Here is a 19,270-nt window from a genome sequence, read left to right as displayed (position 1 = left end):
CCGGCTCAGGCAGTGCAGCCTCCAGGGAAGACAGACACCCAGCCCAGTGCCCCCCACCAAGGCTACTGAGGTCAGCTGGCAGCTTCCAGGCCCTACCCAGGGATCCTGGCCCACCCCAGGCAGGACAGAGCAATCGCGGGGGCCTTAGATAAAGCCCTGGGGCCCCTCAGCGGCCTCGAAAGCATGGTGGCATCTGTGCCGGGTGGGCCCACTGGGCGCGCCACACCTCCACCCTCCGGTTACTGCTCCATTCCCGGCCCGGTCCCACACACCCCTAGCCCAGGGACCCCTGCGGCTCCAGAAGCTTCCCTGTTTCTAGGTGGGGCAAGGAAAGGCCTCTGCTGCCAGGGCCCCATCCCCTCACAGGCCAGGCCCACCCAGAGCCACCAGGCTGCCCAGCATGGCAGGACAATCTCGAGAGCAAAGCCCCTGGGGGAAACGGGCTGGGACCAGGGCCCAGAGCCTACCCAGGACCTTCCAGGACAGACAGGCCACATCCTTGCTGGGAGGGGAGGGGCTGGGTGTCACCTCCCCACCCCACCGGGGCCACACGTGGCTCGTCCGGACTCCAGGGCCATGCTTCCCCTGCCCTCAGCCTGCGTGTGCTATTTAGGGAGGGAGGGAGGGAAAACAATGCAGGTGGCTGATCCACAGGGGGTGCGTCACACCCCTCCCCGGAGGTCAAGGTAGCCCCTCCAGCCCTCCCCAGGCGGGCACCCTCACCCTCCAAGCAGGCAAAGCCACAGTGCCCCAGGAATAACGCGATGACTTACGGAACTGATGTTCACACCGAGGCGAGGGCGCACCCGGTGGAGAGGATGAGGAAGGGTGGGAGGCACGAGGCAGAATGGAGCCTGGGATGGGAGGGGAGGTGGGCTGGGGCACACCTGCAGCCATTAATTAGCTCATTATTGCCAGATAATTATCTCCGGGGCCTCCAAAGCTTTCGAAGCCCACTTCAGAGCTGCCGGCAGCAGCAGCACACCCATCTCACAGCCAACGCCTGAGGACGCCAAAGGCAGGTGGCCCTGGCTCTGCCTCAGTTTCCCCAGCTATTCAGTGGAATGAGTGTTCTTTATATCTCACTCTCCGTGCCCTCAGACGTGAGCAGGGGACCCCGGAAGCAAGAACAACACCTCTGCCTTCCTCAATTTTATAGACAGCGGGTCTGGAAGCTTCCTCCGCCCCTGGCTACACCCTGGCCTTCCTCTCGGCCTCTCCCCGTGGCAGCCCCCAGCAGCTGTTCCATGAATGCTCCCTGGACCCTGCGGAGCCTTCCAGAACTGGGCATGGGGTAGGAGTGGGCGCAAGGCTTAATGAAAACCCCCTGCCACGTGGGGCTGTTGGCCCCAGGGCTCCGCCTGCCCTTCCCCTGAGCCCAGCAGCAGGCCCCGGGGACTCCTGGCCCTCTGCCTGCAGCCCTCACCACCCACGTGAGCAAGCAGCACTCACACAGGCCAGGCTCAGACCTGCCAACGTTCCCAAAGCCAGCACACCCCATAGAGACCCCAGCTGGGGCCCAGGCCTGCCCTGGAAACTGCTTGTCTCGGGCAGGGTCCAGGGGCTCTGCCCAGTCCTGCAGATGACCAGGGAGGGGCGGGGAGGGGAGGGCAGGGCCTAGGGCAGTGCTGCTGTGCTGGAACAGCATCCAAACAGGAGCCTGGAAAGCAGGTCCCAGACCTCTGGGGAAGTCTCTGGAACAAGACCTTGTCAGTTCCTGGGTGGCACCCACAGGGCCAAGTCCAGACCCCGCACAAGGCCTCTGAGGACTGCACAGGCTCAGCTACTGACCTCCCCATTACAGGCCCCGGAACTCTCCCAGCTCTGGGCCTTTGCATATGCTGTTCCCCATATGTTCCCTGTTACCTCCCCCAGGAAGCCCTCCCTCCAGCTCCACCCCACCCAGGCTGAGGGAGGCCTGTTGGCCCTGAGCTGTGGCTCCTGCCTGCTGCCGGAGGAAAGTGGCTGGTGGCGGCCCAACAGGCCTGGTGCCCATCTCCTGGCTCATGAGCCAGAGCCCTCCAGCAAGGACCCCAAGGCCTGTGCAGGCAGAACTCGGTGTTTCCACTCTGTCCTGCACGGGCTCACGCCTGGCTCCGTCCTCGGCAGGTGGCCGGGGCCTGGGCGGCACACCCGGCAGCAGCCCTCTTGGAAGCAGCCCACGGCCTCCCGTGGAGATGGTGCTGCAGGAGCCGGCCCTCAGGCCAGCGAGCAGCTGGGATGTTGGGGAGCACAGTGGGTACGCCTCTCATCCCATGTCCCCGTGTTCTGTGGGGGCACCCCAGGCCCCAGGTGGGATGCTGCTCCTCTGCTGTGGCCCGTCCCCTTGCCCACAGGGTCTGCTGTAAACTGCCCCCATGGTCTCACCCGAGGATCAGACAGTGTGAAGGTTGCCAGGGAAAAACCAATAAACAAACTCATGAAGAAACCGTGATTTACACATAATTTTCTAAGAACACGTAATTTCCCGGGTGCTCTGCCCCGAGGGTGGCCAATTCTGCTTACCTCTGGTGCATGTTTGTGTTCTGGAAGGTTCTGGGTAACATATCTGACTGGTTAAGCAGGGCATTCCCTAGCAAAGACCTCGCCTTTCTGCTCGGGACTGCACAAACCACAGCCAAACCCTTGGCCTCAAACCCAGGGCCACAGCTCTCTGAGGGGCTGACTCAGGTCTGGGGGTCTCCCACCCTCCACCCACGACTCCCCCACTGTGCTCGTGGTATGGACAGTCCTCGTGGACATACGGACCTCACCAACGCCACGTCCCCCAACCCCCTGCACAGATGAGAAATCTGAGGCCCACAAAGCGCCTGACTTCACGCGGCTACAGCAGAGGGCCCAAAGAGCGAATCAGCTCCGTGCAATCCCCTGCCCCTGGCCCTGAAAGTCCCCTTTTCCCAGGAACCTGCAGGGAGCCCAGGTGAGGATGCGGGAGGCTGCAGCCCGCTCAGCAGCGAACTCTGGCCAGGTTTCTGCTCTGGGTTCTGGAGAAGGGCCCTCCACCTGGGGCAGGAACCAAACCTGTCCGACCGCCCTACTAGCCTCAGTGCCCGGGCAACTATCTGCTCCATCGAATTTCTCAACCCACTCAGAGCAGGCAATTGCAACAGGCTGCGGAGACACAGATAAGGAGATTCAGGGTGTGGGCTGGGTGGGTTTGGGGGTGGATTTTTTTCTTTTGTTCTGCTTCCGCCCTGGCTATGCCTTCACGCCTCCTCGGCTCTGCCTGGGGGCCTCTGAGCTTCCTGGGGGTGCCCAGCACCGGGCATGGACATGGGCCTTGGGCCACCTCCAGGGCTGCTGACGCTGGGAGAAAGGCAGGGTGCAGAGGTGTCGGGAGACACTTTCTACCAGGGCCATCAAGGGTGGTGGCTGAGCAGGGCCTCAGGCGGGGTGAGGCTGGGGCAGGGCAGGGGCCCCCACCTGGGAAAACCACCCTTTCCCAACACTTTGAGGGCACAAGTGCCACCAGAGAAGCTTGTCACCTTCCCCTCCATAGCAGGACAATGGTGAGAACACTGGTCCTCCCCTGCGGGCAGCCAAGGATGGCTCATCCAAAAGCCGCTGAGCAGGACGGCCACCGCAGTGCTAGCATACAGTAGGTGCTTAGTGCACCGGGCCATCTTCTGGTGATAAGACACACTTTTGGGCAAGGCACGGACCTTCTCCAGCCACGGACCTTCCCCAGCCTCCTGTGTCAGCAGGAAGGGCCTCCATCCCGCAGACCGTGCTGCCCTATATACCTTGAAAGCCCTGGTGGGCACTGCAGAAGCACAGGCAGCAACCCCTGGCTCCCCGGCCCGGCCAGCATGCAGTCCCCAGCCCAGGGCCATCCCAGGTGTGTTCCCGGTGGGAGCTAAACAATGGCTCCCCCCCCTTACCAAAATCCAAGGTAGAAACTCTTCCCCGCTTTTTACCGATGAGGGGAGCAAGGCTGAGGCTGATGAGGTGACCTACCCAAGTTCCCAGAGCTCCCCCAGGGAGAGTCACCTACGAGAGCCTGACACAGTTCCGCTCCCTTGCAGGGCTGGGGCAAGGAAGCCAGGTGACGGTGGGGCAGCTTCCCCAGAAGGCCCCACCCTGCTCCACCTGGCAGGGGCAGGAGGAAAGGACATGCCAGCAGAGTCCATGCTTCTCCAGGTCACCAGGGAAAGGAGGCCTGGCCTGAGACAGGCCCGAGCCAGATCCCACAGCGAGGGCGTCGTGGAAGCACCTCCCTGCCATTACTCTGTGGCAGTCTGGGCCCAGCAGCCATCCCGAGGGCAGGGAGCTGCCCCCCACCCCCTCAGCTGCCCTCCCCCAGGGCTTGTCTGACACCTGGGCGCAGACCCTGACCTCCTCAAAGCCTCTGACCCACTGAGAGGGTACCTGCGGAGCTTTCCGAAAAATGCAGACTCCAGGGCAGGGTGAGCCCAGGGCCCTGGGAGGAATTCTCCTGCACAGCTGCAGGTTGCACAACGGGCCAGGTCCCTACCTGCCTCCAACGTGTGGCAAGGCTGCGTTCCAAGCTGAACACTCCAGAGGAGCAGGCCCAGGACCTCCCCCACCCAGCGGGGGTGCACACAGCTCCCGGGCCTCTGGGTCCTCAGCCTGGCTGCAGAGGGCATCTTTGAAAACCTGTCTATGGACAGCGGTGCCCCTCCCTGCGGGACTCTACTGCCCCACCCCTCCACCTTAATTCTGGGCCACTGCCTCTCCCTCCCAGCCCACCCTGAGAAGTGAAGCCCAGGCAAGGAAAAATTAACCAAAAATAACAACTAGCAGTTCCTGGCACTGACTGAGCTGCCGGTGAGCTCTGTTCATCTCTGTTCAGCCTCCCAGCTTTTCGGAGACCAGCATATCAGGAAACTGAAGCTGGGCAGGAGTCGGGGGATCTGTCCAAGGGTCAGGCTGCTTTTTACTGTTTGCTGTTCAGTTAACAGTGCCTGGCCCGGCCTGGGAGCTCAAAGAGACACAGAGATGCCCATGCCAGGCCCAGGCACACTAGGCACTGCTCATACACCTGGGACCCACAGCGCAGCTTCTGACAACTGGGCCTGCATTTTCTGCAGGTGAGGACAAACGCCAGCAGAGATGGGGTGGCCCAGCCCCAGCCCTGCCTTGAACCCCAAAAGCCAACGTGGGCAGAGTTGGAGCTGAGCCACCCCATCCCTGCAGGAGATGGGATGTATATGCCTCCTGGGATCATGGTCCTGACCACTTCTAGACCAGAGGCCCTGCTCATGCAGTCTCCCGGAGCCCCTCTGCTCCAGACACCCCAGAACTCCAGGACAGGCTCCCTGACTCCCCAACCACGGCTTCCCAGTGGCCTCTCAGCCCCTCCATCCCTAAGCCAGCTCCACTCACTCTAAGGGAACTGGGAGTGTACAGGCCTATGGGAAGGGGAGAGGCAAATCCAGGATGAGGACAATTGCAGCCTGGGGAGCCTGGAGGGCCCAAGACAGCAGAGGCAGGTTTGGCCCAGATCTGAGACTTCGAGCAACAACATGGCCTCTGAAGATTTCAGTCTTACAGCGAAGGCCAGTGCACAACAGATGCCAGCAGAGCTGCAGGAGGAACCCTGGGAATGCCTGGCCCAGGCCGTCTCCACCAGCAGGGCTCACCCTGGGGCACAACAGAATCACCAGGGAGCCCTGGTACCCAGGCATCACTCCCACAGCTGCCGATCTGATTGGTCTGGGGTGTGGCCTGGGTACCAGGAATCTTAAAAGCTCCTCATCTTCAAAAGTGCCTGATGGGCAGCCCAGGTGAGACCCATTAAGCCACGGCAGTGTGAGGCTGGCTCCAACCTGGGTGAGTTCATTCATTCCACCACCACACACGCACCGACCACCTCCTCACGCCAACACTGTCCAAGGAGGGGGACCCAGAAGAGCCAGCAGTATGGGCAGAAAATTCTGCAGAAGTCACAGTGAAAACACGCAGCTCCCGGTAGAAGGGTGACATTAGATTAGCTTCAGAGATCACAGGGCCAGGATGGGAGCACTCGGCACGCAGGAGTGCCCCACAACCCTCCTTGCAGACATCACCAATCCACCAACCCACTTTCCCTGCTGGGCCCCAGGCACCCCATCCCATCTATCAGAAGAGACACAAAGGCTGGAATGCACCTCTAGGCTTTCCCAGGCATGGACCCAAGTGTTATTTTATGGTGGCAACAGTGAAGTCTAGGCTCCGTCTTTGCCTCTGCCCCCTTTCCCCAGGAGCTTGTGGCCCCCTCCATCTCCAGTGAACAGCCACCAGGCACCCTTAGCTGAGCTCTCATCCACCCACAGCCCCATCCCCACCAGCCTTGGGGACACGTTCCCCAAATGCAGCCAGGCTGTCCGAGCTCATTGCCAGCAGGGCTCGTGGATGAGTACGGCTGCTGGAGTCCCCCCAGATTCTCAGCCTGAGGTCACGTACACACCCCACAGGCACGGCCCCAACGGGGCATCCCAGGCCTGGAGGCCAACCAGGCCCATGGGCAGCATGAGGAGACAGCAGTTCCCTCTCCTGCCTGCCAGGGCCTGGCACCCCCACACCGAGGGCACCTCTGCCCTGCCACCCTGGGGAAAGCGGGAGGAGGCAGAAAAGCTGCCAACGTCCTCCCCGCTAGCTGTGGGGAGAAGCAGTGTTGGATGTACAGGGGCTCGTGGACTCATGGGGGCCGTGGAAGCTGCTGGGGCACCACTGGGCAATGAACACACCTTTGAAAGTAAGTGAGGGTTTGCTCAAAGTGAAGGATGCCTGTGGCCGGGCCACATGAAGGGATACCGGCTTAATGTGCATACACGTGCGGTGTACATGCATGGGGCCGTGCACACACATGCACACATGTGCACTCACAGCCCAGACCACCTGCCTTCCCACTCTCCAGTACGCTGGCCTGAGGCCTCCTACAACCATGGGCCATCAGAGATCCCACCTCTGCGCACCAGGGATACCCCTGAGAAGGACTCCAGGAAATCCACTGAAGAAAACAAGCCCACCTCCTCCACAGCCGGGAGAGCTCAGTTTGCTGTTTGCTCTTGTTTCAAAAGTAAAAGTTGGGATTCTTCCTCAAGCCCCAGAACCTCCCAGTTATGGGCCTGCCCCTCCCAGCCACGCCAGCAGCCCCAGCCCCTCCTCCCCCTTCCAGAAGGGGACCCTGTACCTGGGGCGGCTCATCCCCCCAGCCTGCACCTCCAGAGGCCAGCCCAGAGAGCACAGGTGGTGGGAGGGTGTCAACAAACGTCACAGCCCCCAGCTGGCTTTCCACGTGGGCACCAGAAGGCAGGGCCAAGTGTCCCCAAGGGGAGAAGAGCAGGCTGAGGACATACTTCCTCACACCAAGGAAGCAGGAGAGAACTCCCATGTCTCCAGGGCTCCTGACTCCCTGCCAGAGAGAGACCCAAGAGCCCTGGATGTCCCCAAAGGGAGACCGCTCCAACCTCAAGCAAGACCCAACACAGCCCAGACAGGCATGGGAGCCGTCGGCTGTGGAGCCTGCCCCATGCTGATCCCCACCCTGCCCATCCCAGACAGTCCCAGGCAAGCCCTGACCTCGTTTCCCTGGGGCAGCTGACCCCCTGTGTCAAGCCAGCACCCCGGGAGCTGCAGGGCTCAGCCAGGGTGCACCTTCAGTCCCACCAAAGGAAAGCGGGGCCAGCAGGCGGCTGGGTGGTCCGGATGGACGCCGGTTCCCACACAGTCTGCACACTGCCGGGTGATCACTGCTGCCCACTGCTGGGCAGGGGCGAGGCAGGGAGGGCAAGACAGCCCCACCAGGCCCTGTGCTGCCCACCTGGGGCCTAGAGCAGGGCCCCTGCTCAGCAGCAGGGAAGGACTGCGGCCCCTCAGGCTTCCTCATGCCCCGGACTCATCCAGGGTCCCCGAAGCAGCCCTTTCCCGCACTCACCCTTCAGACACCTGAGGGGATGGCCAGACACCACCTCCCTGCTCCCCTCCCCTCGCCCCCCATGCACCTCTGCAGGGTTTTCCAGGCACCCCAGGAGGCGCCGAGTCAGTCTGCCCCTTTCCTCATCTCCCAGGCACCATCAAACTCACAGGGGCTCCTGGGCCGCGCTGTCGTCCTCATCCCATGCCCAGAACCCTCCCCTTGCTGCACCCCAGCCCAACTCCGCCTTCGACAGGCCTCTGACTCCCGCAGCCTGTGCAGCCTCGCTCCCTCCCCGGGCTGCCCGGAGCCGCCCTCTGGCTCCAGCACCATGAGCCATGCAGGCAAACTCGGTAGGACTGTCAACCTCAGCCCCCAGGCCCTTCTGGTCCCAACACACACATGCCACATGCACGCACACGTGCACACAGAACAGAGCACCCATCTGACCCAACACACATTGGCACACCCCACGCCCCGCCAGAGCTGCAGCTGCTGCATGGCCTCCATAAATCTCTCCGAGACCCCGCACACCCCCTCTGATCAACCCAACTCCATGTCATCCACCTCGCGTTCTGATGGTTAAAAACGCGTTCGCAGCAGCGGATTGGTTATTACATCTCGGCCTTAATTAAAGAGGGCCACAGAACGGCATTTTAACCAGCAACGTCATTTTCTAATTGACGCAGCTCCATTATCAAGAAAAATACTCAAACCGGCCTGAAACGGAGCCGGCCCCCCTCCTCCACCCTCCCGGAGGAGCAGGGATGGTTCAGCTTCAATTTTTAATCTGCTGATGAAATATTCACAGGCCGGGGAAGGGATTGCGTTTCCTGAGGTGAAGGATCCCTGCGCCCTGTTGGGGCTCCCCACATGGGAAGACGCAGAGTTTGGGGTGCTGGGGTCAGGACCATCTGGAGGAACAGAGCAATGCAGGCAGGGACTGGAGACCAGCCTGCCTCACAACCAGCCTGCAGGGCCCGGGACCACCACTTTGCCCTCCCCTCTGCCCGCTGCTGGCATAGGGCCCCTCGAGAGTGACCCTCCCGACTGCCCCTTCTCTGAGGAGGACGCTGCGGCCCACAGGGCCAGGCACTTGCCCAAGGCCTCCTGTGATTTCCCGCCGGGCCTCCTAGCCCCAGACCTGCCACCTCTTCAGACTCTGCCAGCCCCAAGCCTGGCCTGTGCAGGAGAGGGGGGCCCCAACGTTCTGATTTCCTAAGCAAAGAATTCAGAGGGCTCAGCCCCCTGCGGCCAGCATTTCCTCACAATGCAGTGTTTGTACCTCGAGGCCACATGCACTTCCCATGAAGTCTGAGGCTGGTGCTCCATGTTATAGGAAAGGACACTTAGGCAGGTGAGGGACGCTCGGCCCCCCTTGCTGAGGCATAGGGCCTCTTGTGGGTGCAGGACAGGTGGCCTCCATGCCATCACACGGCCGAGGTGCTGACGTTAGCCCTGGGTACAGATGAGGACAAGGCAGCAGGGGAGGCACCACCCAGGCCAGGCCGGGCCCCAGGCTCAGCCGCTCAGCCCCTCGAATGCATCTCCTCGTGCAGTGGGGACAGGCAGGGAGGAAAGCAGAGCCACTGGCCCAACTCCCACCCCCACCCACCTTGGCAGAAGGCATGAAAATGCCCCAGATGGAGCTGCTCCTGGGGGGAGGCTGGCTTCTCTGTGGGGAAGGGCAGGGTGGAGCTGGGCCAGGGAGGCCCCACTGGGCGGTGCCTCAGGCTCCCCACGTGGGTGAGCACAGCACAGGGCACAGCACAGGGGTGGGCCCACATAGTCCTCATGTAGCATCGTCTGGGGCCTGCTGTGCCCGAAGGAAGACGCTAGCCGGAAACCACAGGCCTCCGAATGGAGCTGACCGCCCACGGGCAGCCCCTGGGGACCCCAGCCACCAGCACGCCACCCATGTGGCTACTACACAGCATGTCCAGCTCTGAGCCACCACCCAGGGGACGAGGACAGCCATGCCCCCTTACAGAAAAGGAAACTGAGGCTCGCAGGGGCAAAGGGCCTTCCAAGGCTGCAGCTGGCGAGGCGGGGGCTAGGGAGCAATGCCAGCACTGCGTTCAGGCCACTCCGCTGCCCCAGCCCTACCGGCTCTCTGGGGCCAGTTCCTCCCTCCCCCGGTGGCTTCCATACATCCTGCCCCAGGAGCCTGACACTGACCAGCTGCCCACTCGGCCCCAGACAGGCTGTTCAATCAAAGCGTGCGATCGGCATGACATCTCCTGGTATCTCTGGGCAGCTGCACCCCCACCTTCCACCCCCCTCCACACATACACACACAGCCATCTGGCGGGTCTGCTCTTCCTGACCACAGGCCAGCAAGTGCTCTGGAAAGAGGCATGAATCAGGGGTCCTGGGCTTGGGGAAGGGGTCCCAGCAGTGCCTGGGGACCTCCAGACAACAGCTGCAGCCAGGAGCTGACCCAAACAGGAGGAGAGGAAGGTGTCACAGGCAGGACGAGATCGTGCAAACTGTCCACCCCACTCCTACCACAGGAGAGCCTGCGGCACCTGCCCGCCCACCCGAGCCAGCCCAGCTCTGCCCCTCCTCCAAGCAGCCTTCCTGGGTGGACACCGCCAGGCCAGCCCAGCCCTGGGGAATCCTGCGCACAGCCCTGCGCCTCCAGGGAGACAGGCATTCAGGTTGAACTAAAGTCCCCAAACGTCATGAGACAAGTCAACAGACACACGGGTAACCTCGCCCGATGTGGGGTCTCCTGACGTCACCCAGGCGTGGGGCCACCTGAGAACCCTGCCCCTGTCTGGCCCATGCTCGCCAAGTTGCTGGGTCCCTGTCCGTGCACGCTCCTGCCCGCCACAAGCTTCAGGGCCGAGTCACCCCCGCAGCACCACTGCCAGGTGTGGCAGCTGAAGACCCCAGCCCACCTGAGCCAGCCTCTTCTCTTCCCCCACCCACCAGTCTGTCCCTCTCCTCCCTCCTGCTCCCCGTGGAAAGGCCTTCCCTCCCCGCCACCAAGCTCGGCCAAGCCCTCCACCAGGCCGAGGCGCCCCTGCCCGACAGGCCCACCAACGACACTGGGCTGTCCAGGTGCAGAGCAGGGATCAGCAGGGCTCTCCGTGTGCCCAGCATGAGGAAGTGGGAGCTCGGGGCCAGGCTGGGGCAGGGAGTTGGGGTCTGTAGGCCCAGCCAGACCCCTCTTCTGCAAGACCCTCTCTGCGGGCCATCATGAGGCAGGGCAGTGTTCGGGACCCCTCCTGGCCCTCGGTGAGTTCAGGGACAGCACAGGTCCCCCTCCTGGGAAGCGGCGTACCCACCACGCATCACCAGCCTCCTCAGCAGGGACCAGACCTTCACCGCAAATGACAGAACTGGGTCTCGGATATGCCAGCCCCTCCCGAGTCTCAAAGCCCAGCTGGCGCAATGCCACGGTTGGCACTCAGGTGGTACAGAGCTGGTGTCCAAAGTAAGGTCCTGCCAAGGTCTGGGGGTCCTGGGTATTTCAAAGCCACACACCCAAATTCGACTCTACCTCAGGGACTGCAACCCCAGGCCTGGTTTCACCCACCTCGACGTCCAGCGCCCCGGGGGAGGCACATGAAGTCTTCTGACCACTGAATCCTGCACTGGGCCTGAGGCAGCACACGGCGGACACGTGATGCCTTTGACAGCGGACGGATGGGCAGGTGCCATGCAGCCTAGGACCCCGAGGACAGGGCGTACGTAGGCCGGGAAGCACTGGGCAGGAGCCAGCCCTCCATCGCAGTGCCACAGCAGGGTGGCTGTTCAAGCCTGGATGAACTCAGCCAAGACTCAACCCACGTGTCGGCCACCTGCGTCCCCCGGGATCAGATCAACATTCTGCCCGTGACTGGGCTCCATCTGCAGCAGAGGACAAGCAGCCACATGGGCCCTGGGGGACCTTGGGACAAAACTGGGCTACAGGGACCCTCTCAGCCAGCCTGAGCTCAGAGGAGCTGCACCTGGCTCTTGCTGCCCTGCATCCTGAAGACCATCGCACCATGATGACCGCTGCACCAGCAAATGCTGCTCTGTCCTCCCTCTCAAAACCCTGGCTGGCCCTGCCACCAAAATGTTCCAAGCTCCAACCACAGACCCTGGGGTTTCACCTCCTGGGAGGCTTCCAGGTCTCCCCCAGAGCTCTGGCATTCAATGCACACTGCTCTTGTAACCTGCGAGGGGTCCTGCATGACCTCAATCGCAACTGCCGCGCCTGGCACCCTCAACTCCCCTCGGTGCCTCATGTCCCTAGAAACGGCACCACTGTGCAGGCCCAAACCACATGGTCACCCCAAGCCTCCACTCCAGGCCTGTTGGCCATGGCTCTAACTGCAACCAGACCCACCGGCTCCTCCATCCCCACAGCCATGGCCATGGCCGCCTCTGCTTCCGCCTCCTAAGTGGCCACGAACTCCCCTCCTGCCCCTGGGGTCCGTCCTCACCGGCAGCCAGGACCCTCACTCAGCATTCACGGCCTCTGAAGGATGCTCACCACTGTCAGGACAGGCCCAGCACCTCTGGCCATGTCCTGCCTGGCTCTGTCACCCACTAGCCCCCTCCTGGCCACCAGACCTCAACGTCTAGCTCTGAACTGACCGCCCCAGCCCCTGTCAGTGAGCCCCACCCCGGAGCCTTTGCACACACTGTTCCCCCAGCCTGAGAGATCCTCCTCCACCTCCCCACCAGCTGCCCCTTCCCAGGCATAAGCCCACCCGCAGCATCCCCCTGGAGGGCCTTCCCTAACCACGCTGGCCACTGACCCTCCGCATACCTGGAACCTGCCCGTCAACGCAGGCCCCTGGCCGTCCTCCCCCAGCCCTGTGCTCCTCCGGAGAGGGGTGTGGGGTCACAGCAGGGGCTGGCTCTGACCGACCAGGCCCCCCTCCTGCTCGACAGAAGCCTGGACACTGCGACCCCCATCAGGGTGGACGGCACGGTGTCTGCCTCCCAGGCAGACGGAGGAGCCGGGCTGCGCTCGGGGCGCAGAGACAAAGGCAGGCTGACCACGAGAGCCCGCAATTAATCTCGGTCAACACCGCGGCAGGGCGCGTCATCCGCCCAGCAATTTACATTTTTATTAAATTACACAGGAAAATTAGAAACATTATTACTTCCCTCGGCCCTTTAACCCTTTCTCTACCTGCTCTCCTTATGGCTGCCCCATCCTGCCCACAGATGACCGTGAGGTCCCCACCCTAACCCCACCTGTCTGCCACCCGCACAGTGATGGCAAGGCCTCCATCCCACCCTTACCCATCACCTCCACAGTGACAGAGAGGCTACTACCCCACTCCCACCCGCCTGTCACCTCCACAGTGATGGAAAGGCCACCACCCCACTCCCACCTGCCTGCCACCTCCACAGTGACAGCTGGGCCCTCCCTGCAAGGGCCAGGTCCAGGATGTGGTGTCTGGAGGCAGTGCCTCTCAAGCTGCCCCCCCCAGCCTTGCCCTCCCCCTCCATAAGATGGGAGCAGTGAAGCGCTGGTGGGGTCCCAGCCAGTCCCACCTGTGACTCCTCCAACCCACACTGTCCCGACTCGGATTCCTCAAGCCCCTGGGGCCTCCAGGAGGACCCTCCCTCAGAGGCAGCTCCTTGTCCCACCCTGGGCTTCAGACTCCAGCAGCTCACAAGTGCAAGCAGACAGTGGGGTAAAGGTGCAGCACATCCCCAAAATGGGGGCTCCACCCTTGGGGGCATCCACCCACGGCACCCAGAGACACGCTTCTTTACCCCGCTAATGTGAAGCTGGGCAGTGCCAGGACCCGGGGCAGGTCCTGCAGTCCCTGGGCACCCCTAGTCCCCGGAGCCCAGGTCCTGGTCAAGAAGATTAACGAGAGCCCCTAAAACGCCCGGGAACGGCCAGCCACTGGCAGGACCTGCCGAGTGCTCAGAAGGAACAAGCAGAACCGGCTACAGGGACCAGTGGGGGTGAGGCCACGGCAGCCGGGGGTCTGGGGAGGCCCCTGGATGAGCTGACAGCCGAGGGAGACCTGAAGGGGCAACGGCAGAAGGGCATTTGGGGGAGGGGACGGTAAGTGCAAAGCTGTGGCGCTTGAAGACATCACATCAGTCAGCACAGCTGGTCCCCAGCAAGCCACGGGAGGGCAGGGAAGGCAGGGCAAGGATGAACGCCAGGTCCCGGGCTGGAACTCCACCCCTAGGACCACAGCGGAACAGGAGGAACTAAAGAGGAGGGCGGCATGGTCTTGATCAGGTGCTTAGAATGGGCCAGCAGTGGTAGAGCCGAGGGACCCTGCATGGGCCCCAATACCATACCACTCTGGGCTGTCGGCCACACCCCGCCTGGACCCCACCCCCCAGAAGTGGCCTAGGCTGCTGCCCCGACTCTCAACTGTCCCTATATGGACACCGTAAGACGCACATGTATCAGGAAACACGGGTATAGGAGAGGACCTCCTGAATGGGGAAATCAAGGAGGGCTTCCTGGAGGAGGGGACATCTGGACACAGGAGCAGCCACAGTCCCACCCGGGGGTACCCATTCCATGTTCATCTGTGCCGGGAACTGACACGTATTTAGTCATGAATGAACCGGGCCAGAGAGTCAAGACTTTGATTATTTTCACCTTCCCCGTCGTGCATTTTGCACTGACAGTGGCAGGGCTGGCGCTGGGGAGATGCAGCAGCAGTTAATTTCAACTTCAATTGCTCCCTCCTGCCTTGGCTCTTTTTCGGTTCCAGGTTTCACAAGTTCCTATGGAGGATGGAGGCAGGTAGCTGGTGGGACAGCCTGCCGGGGCTGCCAGCAGCTCCTGGATGAACACCTGGTGGGTGCAGCCAGGCCAGACATGCGATGTCGGCTCCTGCCAGAGCCCCCGTCCTGCCTGTGGCCTTGGTCTCTACTTGATGGAGGCCACCAAGGCCAGGGCTGAGGCTTCTCCAACCCCAAACTCCAGATCCCTCCACAAGGATCCATGCCAGTCCCAGGGTGGGGCCTGAAGTGCAATGAGCCAACCAGGTACCCCGACTGCTGACCACCCAAGGGCACACAAAAACCCATCAGGGCTTTGGCCCAAACTTTCCACCTCCTTCCCAGCAGCTACACTTCACGAGCACCTGACAACTGGCCCTCCACGGAGCCGGCACAGCCGTGGGCTGTGCAAATACCAGCTAGAGGAGGATACGTTATCCTCACTCACCCGGTGGGGACACTGAAGCCCATAACCTCCAGGGCATGTCCACTTTCATTTTCTTGGCCACTGGCAGTGGTCCCAGCAGACCAGGGGCTGCCACACTCGCTGGGCTGGAGAGAGCTGGAGCCTGGGGTAGAGAAGCCACCCATCCACACTGCAGCTCGAGCACTGGGCCTCGTGATTCTGGCCGCTGTCCCCAGGCACACGGCCCAGGGGTGCAGGAGGCAGAGCCCACTCTGAATGGTTGTCACTGCTCCCCTCCTCCCCAACTCCACATCTGCTGCCCAACTCTGCTGGGTCCACACCAGGCACGGGGCCCGCACAGAGGCTACGTCCCATCATTACCACCAGTGTGTTGGGACAGGAAGCCCAGTGCCCATAGAGCGTCGAGGGAACCTAAGCTCAGAAAGTCTCCTATGGAAGGCAGCACACAGACAGACGCCGCTCGGAGTGGGAAGCTGGTTGCTAAGGGGTATGGTGGTGGGGCCTGCCTGGCTCCTGAGGATGGAGGGGCGTCCGTGGCCAGGCAGCAGTGAGAACTCCACCCTGGGAAGCCACAGAGGGCGCTACACAGCGGAGAAGCACAGTTCTCGGAGGCCCGGGAGGTGGGAAGGAGAGGGCTCCAGGGCCCAGGGCCTGGGATCCAGCCCCGTCCCAACCTCCTGTTGGGAGTCCCCAGAGAAAGGAACCAAGGACTCCACTTCCACCTTCATAAAAGGAATCTAAGCCTTGGGCGGGTGCCCAGGGTTGGGGGTTTTGTCAAGAAACCTCCAGTTTCCCCCACCCTGCAGCTGCTGAGTCAGGAGCAAAGGGGCGGGACCCCAATCTCAGCCCCTTCCGGCGGCAAGGGCAGGAAGCTGCACCCCACAAGTCTCTCCAGATACCAGGCTAGATAGACCCCAAGCTGCGGAGCCAGCCCCCTACCCGCTCCTCCATCCAAGGAGGAGACACACCACAGTCTCCGCACATGCCGGAGCCAGAGGAGGCTGGGAAAAAGGGAGGCCCAGGGCAGGGTGGGGACAGACCTGTCCACATTTGTACTGCATGGGCCCCAGCCTGCCAGGTCCCTGGGGCCAGCTTCAAGTGCAGGGGACGCTGGACTCAGGCCTACAAGGATGGAAAAAGAAGGGCAGAGCAGGCACACATGCCAGGCAGAGGGAACGGCTTGAGAGGTGGCACAGAGATGGGGCCACACGGGGCATGGCCCCCCAGAACCTCAGCAGGACCAGGCCCCATGAGGAAGGGCTGCATCCTGTGGAGAGGGCCTATGGGGAGATGCCCACCCCACTGGGGTAGGGCCACAAGGGCCAATGACCGGCCAGAAGGTGAGAAGGCGCCAGAGGAGCCCATCTGCTGACCCAGCCGGCCAGCCCCGCCTTCCAGGAGGAAACACTCTTCCCCATAGTTGTAGAAGATCCTCTGCTTGAAGGAAGAACGCAGGCTCCCTCTGCTCAGTGCTGCACCTGGCTGGGGATGGGCGGATGGAGGGTTGGTCCCAAGGCCCCCAGGCCCGTGACAGTCCACCAAGTGCACACGCGTCTCTCCTCTGGCCCCTGAGCAAGATGGGGATAGGGCAGGGGACGTGACCTCTCAAGCCTATGTCAAAGTTGCACCTAATGACTGGTCTCGCTTCCTGGCCCTAAGCAATTTCTAGGTCCTAGGATGGTTCCAGAACTAGCTGCCCCTGCAACCACCCCTCCCAAGAAAATGCTTCTTCCCATGAGATACAACACTCATGCCCTCCTCATGTTCCTTTGTCCTACACTGAGCGCCCCCTATTCCAGGGGATGCAGGATGCTGACGGGCAATCCTGCATGAGCCCCCAGAACCCAGAAGAAGAAACTCCTCCTCCCAGCCCTCAGACAAAGACACTGAGGTTCAGAGGGGACCCCAGCCAGTGCCCTTCCCTGCTCCCAGGCAAGAACTGAAGGACAGGCCTTACTTCAGTCAACCCTCACAACCACCTGGGCAGCAAGTGCCCTCACCCCACTTCACAGATGAGAAAGTCGAGACTCAGAGAGAGAGACACGCTGCCCCAGGTCACACGGCATGTAAAAGGTCTGCATGGGGCCCAGAACTGTGGGCCGCAGACAGCTTCCCTGACTCCAGGGCAGGAACCCCTTCCCGATCTCCCAAGGCCAAATGCTCTGGGCCCAAGACACCTCCCAGGGCGGGGCAGGTGAAAATCCCATAATCTGCTGGGGCCTCTCTAGAAGGAGGTCCCCCCACCGCCTAGGCCGCGGGATTGGGTTTCCCGGCCTCTAATCAAAGGATTACCAGACAATCCCCGGCACCCACACGTGCCCGCACCCGCAGTCATGCCACCCACATCACCCACATACAAAGAGAAGGTCACTGCGGTGGTGGCAGGGCCACAGCCACCACCTGCGCTCGACCCGCTGAGCCAGCCAGAGCAGGAAGGGCGAGGCAGGCAGGTAGGCAGGCAGCCTCCTCCGCGGCACTGTCCACTTTCCTATGGGGCCAGGTTCCCCAAACTCACCAGGTCAGGGCGGCCCACACCAGCCATCTCAGCCCTGGAGACCACACATGGCCCTGTGGGAAGCACAGGGGCCTCCTCCCGCAACCCCGCAGCCCCATCACCTGCCTGGGCTCACAGCAGCTCCCACGCAGTCCCTTGCCCCCAGCTTGCTGTTACCACTCTGCCTGCACCAACCCACTGCCCCACGCTGATGGCAGGAAGAGGCCGCACAGCACGCCGTCCCGAGTGCCGGCCTCTGGGGCCTGACCACCTGGGGGACCTCCGCTCTCTGTGCCTCAGTTTCCTGGCAGGGAAAGGGCAAGGATCTGTCCCTCCATGCCCACAAGCTGTGTGGCCTTGAAGATCGGCTCAGCCTCTCTGAGCCCAGGCGCCCTCTGTAAATGAGGGCAACTCCCTCCCCCAGGGTTCTGGGAGGGCAATGGGCTTGGCACAAGCTGGTACCGGGGCACCTGGTGCACTGTGGCTTGCTAGTCCTCGACCCGGACCCCCGCCCCTGCCCTCACTCTGGCCTGGGATCCACAGTGGGTCCGGGGCTTTCTCCAGCCTGATCTCACAGTTCAGAACCCACTACCCACCAAATGCCAGCACGAGAGCCCTCACCCCAGGCCCAGCAGAGCGCCTTCAGGGAGACGCCTCACCATTCGAGGTCTTCATGTCCCCCAGCCAGCAACACCCACCACAGGCAGGCTCCAGCTGGCCGGATGCTCTGACAGCCCCTACCCCCAAGGTTGGGATTCACAGACCCTGGAGCACAGTGTACCCTCAGCGGGTGGGGCCAGGCCAGCAGTGGGCAGAGCCTCAACAAACCCAAGCCCAGCCCTGCCCAGCCAGGCCCCAGGCAGTGACGCTGCCAGTCACACACCCAGCTCCAAGACCACACCGCCCAGTGCCTCTACCTCCCAAACTCCAACCTCAGGCCAAGACCCAGAGGAGGGGTGGCAACAAACAGTCACACACCAAGACGTTCCCCTGCCACCATGCAATGCCCCATGGTGCTACCCGAGGGCGGGACGAGGCCAGCCGCCCTGGAGCTCCCAGAAAGAGAGGAGCTCTGCCACCAGGTGTATGCCGGCCAAGCTGCGAGCCAGCCCAACCCTGGGCCACCCACGCCCACGTCTCCTCCGAGGTCCTGGCCTGGGCCAGGAAGCCGGGTGGAGACCGGAGGGCGGGGGCCTATCTCACCCAGAGTTGCTAAAAAGAGCCAACGGGCAAGTAAAAATAGGAAATAAAAATAAAATGGCTCCAGCCAGGCCTGGTTGTTTGTGTAGGAAGCAAGGCCCCTCCTCAGCCAGCTGGGAGGGCTCGGCTCCAGGTCCCTCCCAGAGGAGGAATGTCCCCCCACCCTAGCAGCCCCCCAGGACTCCAACCACACGCCAGAACCCCAGGCTGGAAGTGGCTCATAGAAGAGTCCCAAGAATCTGGGTTCAAATCCCAACTCTGCCGTTAACTGGCCACATGATATTGGGCAAGGAGCTGAGCCCCTCTCTGTAGCTCGGCCTGCTCATCAGCACTGGGGTACAGGGAAGGAGGGAGTGTGCCACGCTGTGCTGGGCACACACTCCAGGTACCACCACCCACGGCGGGGCCTGCGGTCACAGCTCCGGCCACCCACCTCTCCCTGTCCCCACCAGGGCCCTCCCATCTGTGCCCTCACTCCGCCCCAAGGTGGGCCATCAAGAGGTGAGAGCACCAGGCCAGGGTCAGGAGACAGCCTGGCTGTCAGCTCGCCCCGCTTGCCAGCCGTGCCGCTCTCAGACCT

At 62.5% G+C, this 19,270-nt stretch overlaps 1 protein-coding gene across 2 annotated transcripts in view; it reads right to left on the bottom strand.

The window, feature by feature from the left end:
- The window catches only part of RXRA (retinoid X receptor alpha), a 114,723-nt gene that overhangs the window by 80,979 nt on the left and 14,474 nt on the right, over positions 1 to 19,270 (bottom strand). Inside the window, exon 1 of one of the 2 annotated variants that reach the window (XM_054520870.2) lies at positions 12,627 to 12,643. The exons of the other annotated variant lie outside the window; for it this stretch is intronic. The gene's annotated coding sequence lies outside the window, so the exon portion shown is untranslated. Of the gene's footprint in view, positions 1 to 12,626; positions 12,644 to 19,270 lie in introns of those variants that run through there. 2 annotated transcript variants of the gene reach the window in all.

The sequence above is a fragment of the Pongo abelii genome, chromosome 13 (genome assembly GCF_028885655.2).
Source record: "Pongo abelii isolate AG06213 chromosome 13, NHGRI_mPonAbe1-v2.0_pri, whole genome shotgun sequence".
Lineage (NCBI taxonomy): Eukaryota > Metazoa > Chordata > Mammalia > Primates > Hominidae > Pongo > Pongo abelii.
This window is presented reverse-complemented; position numbering and strand designations above follow the sequence as displayed.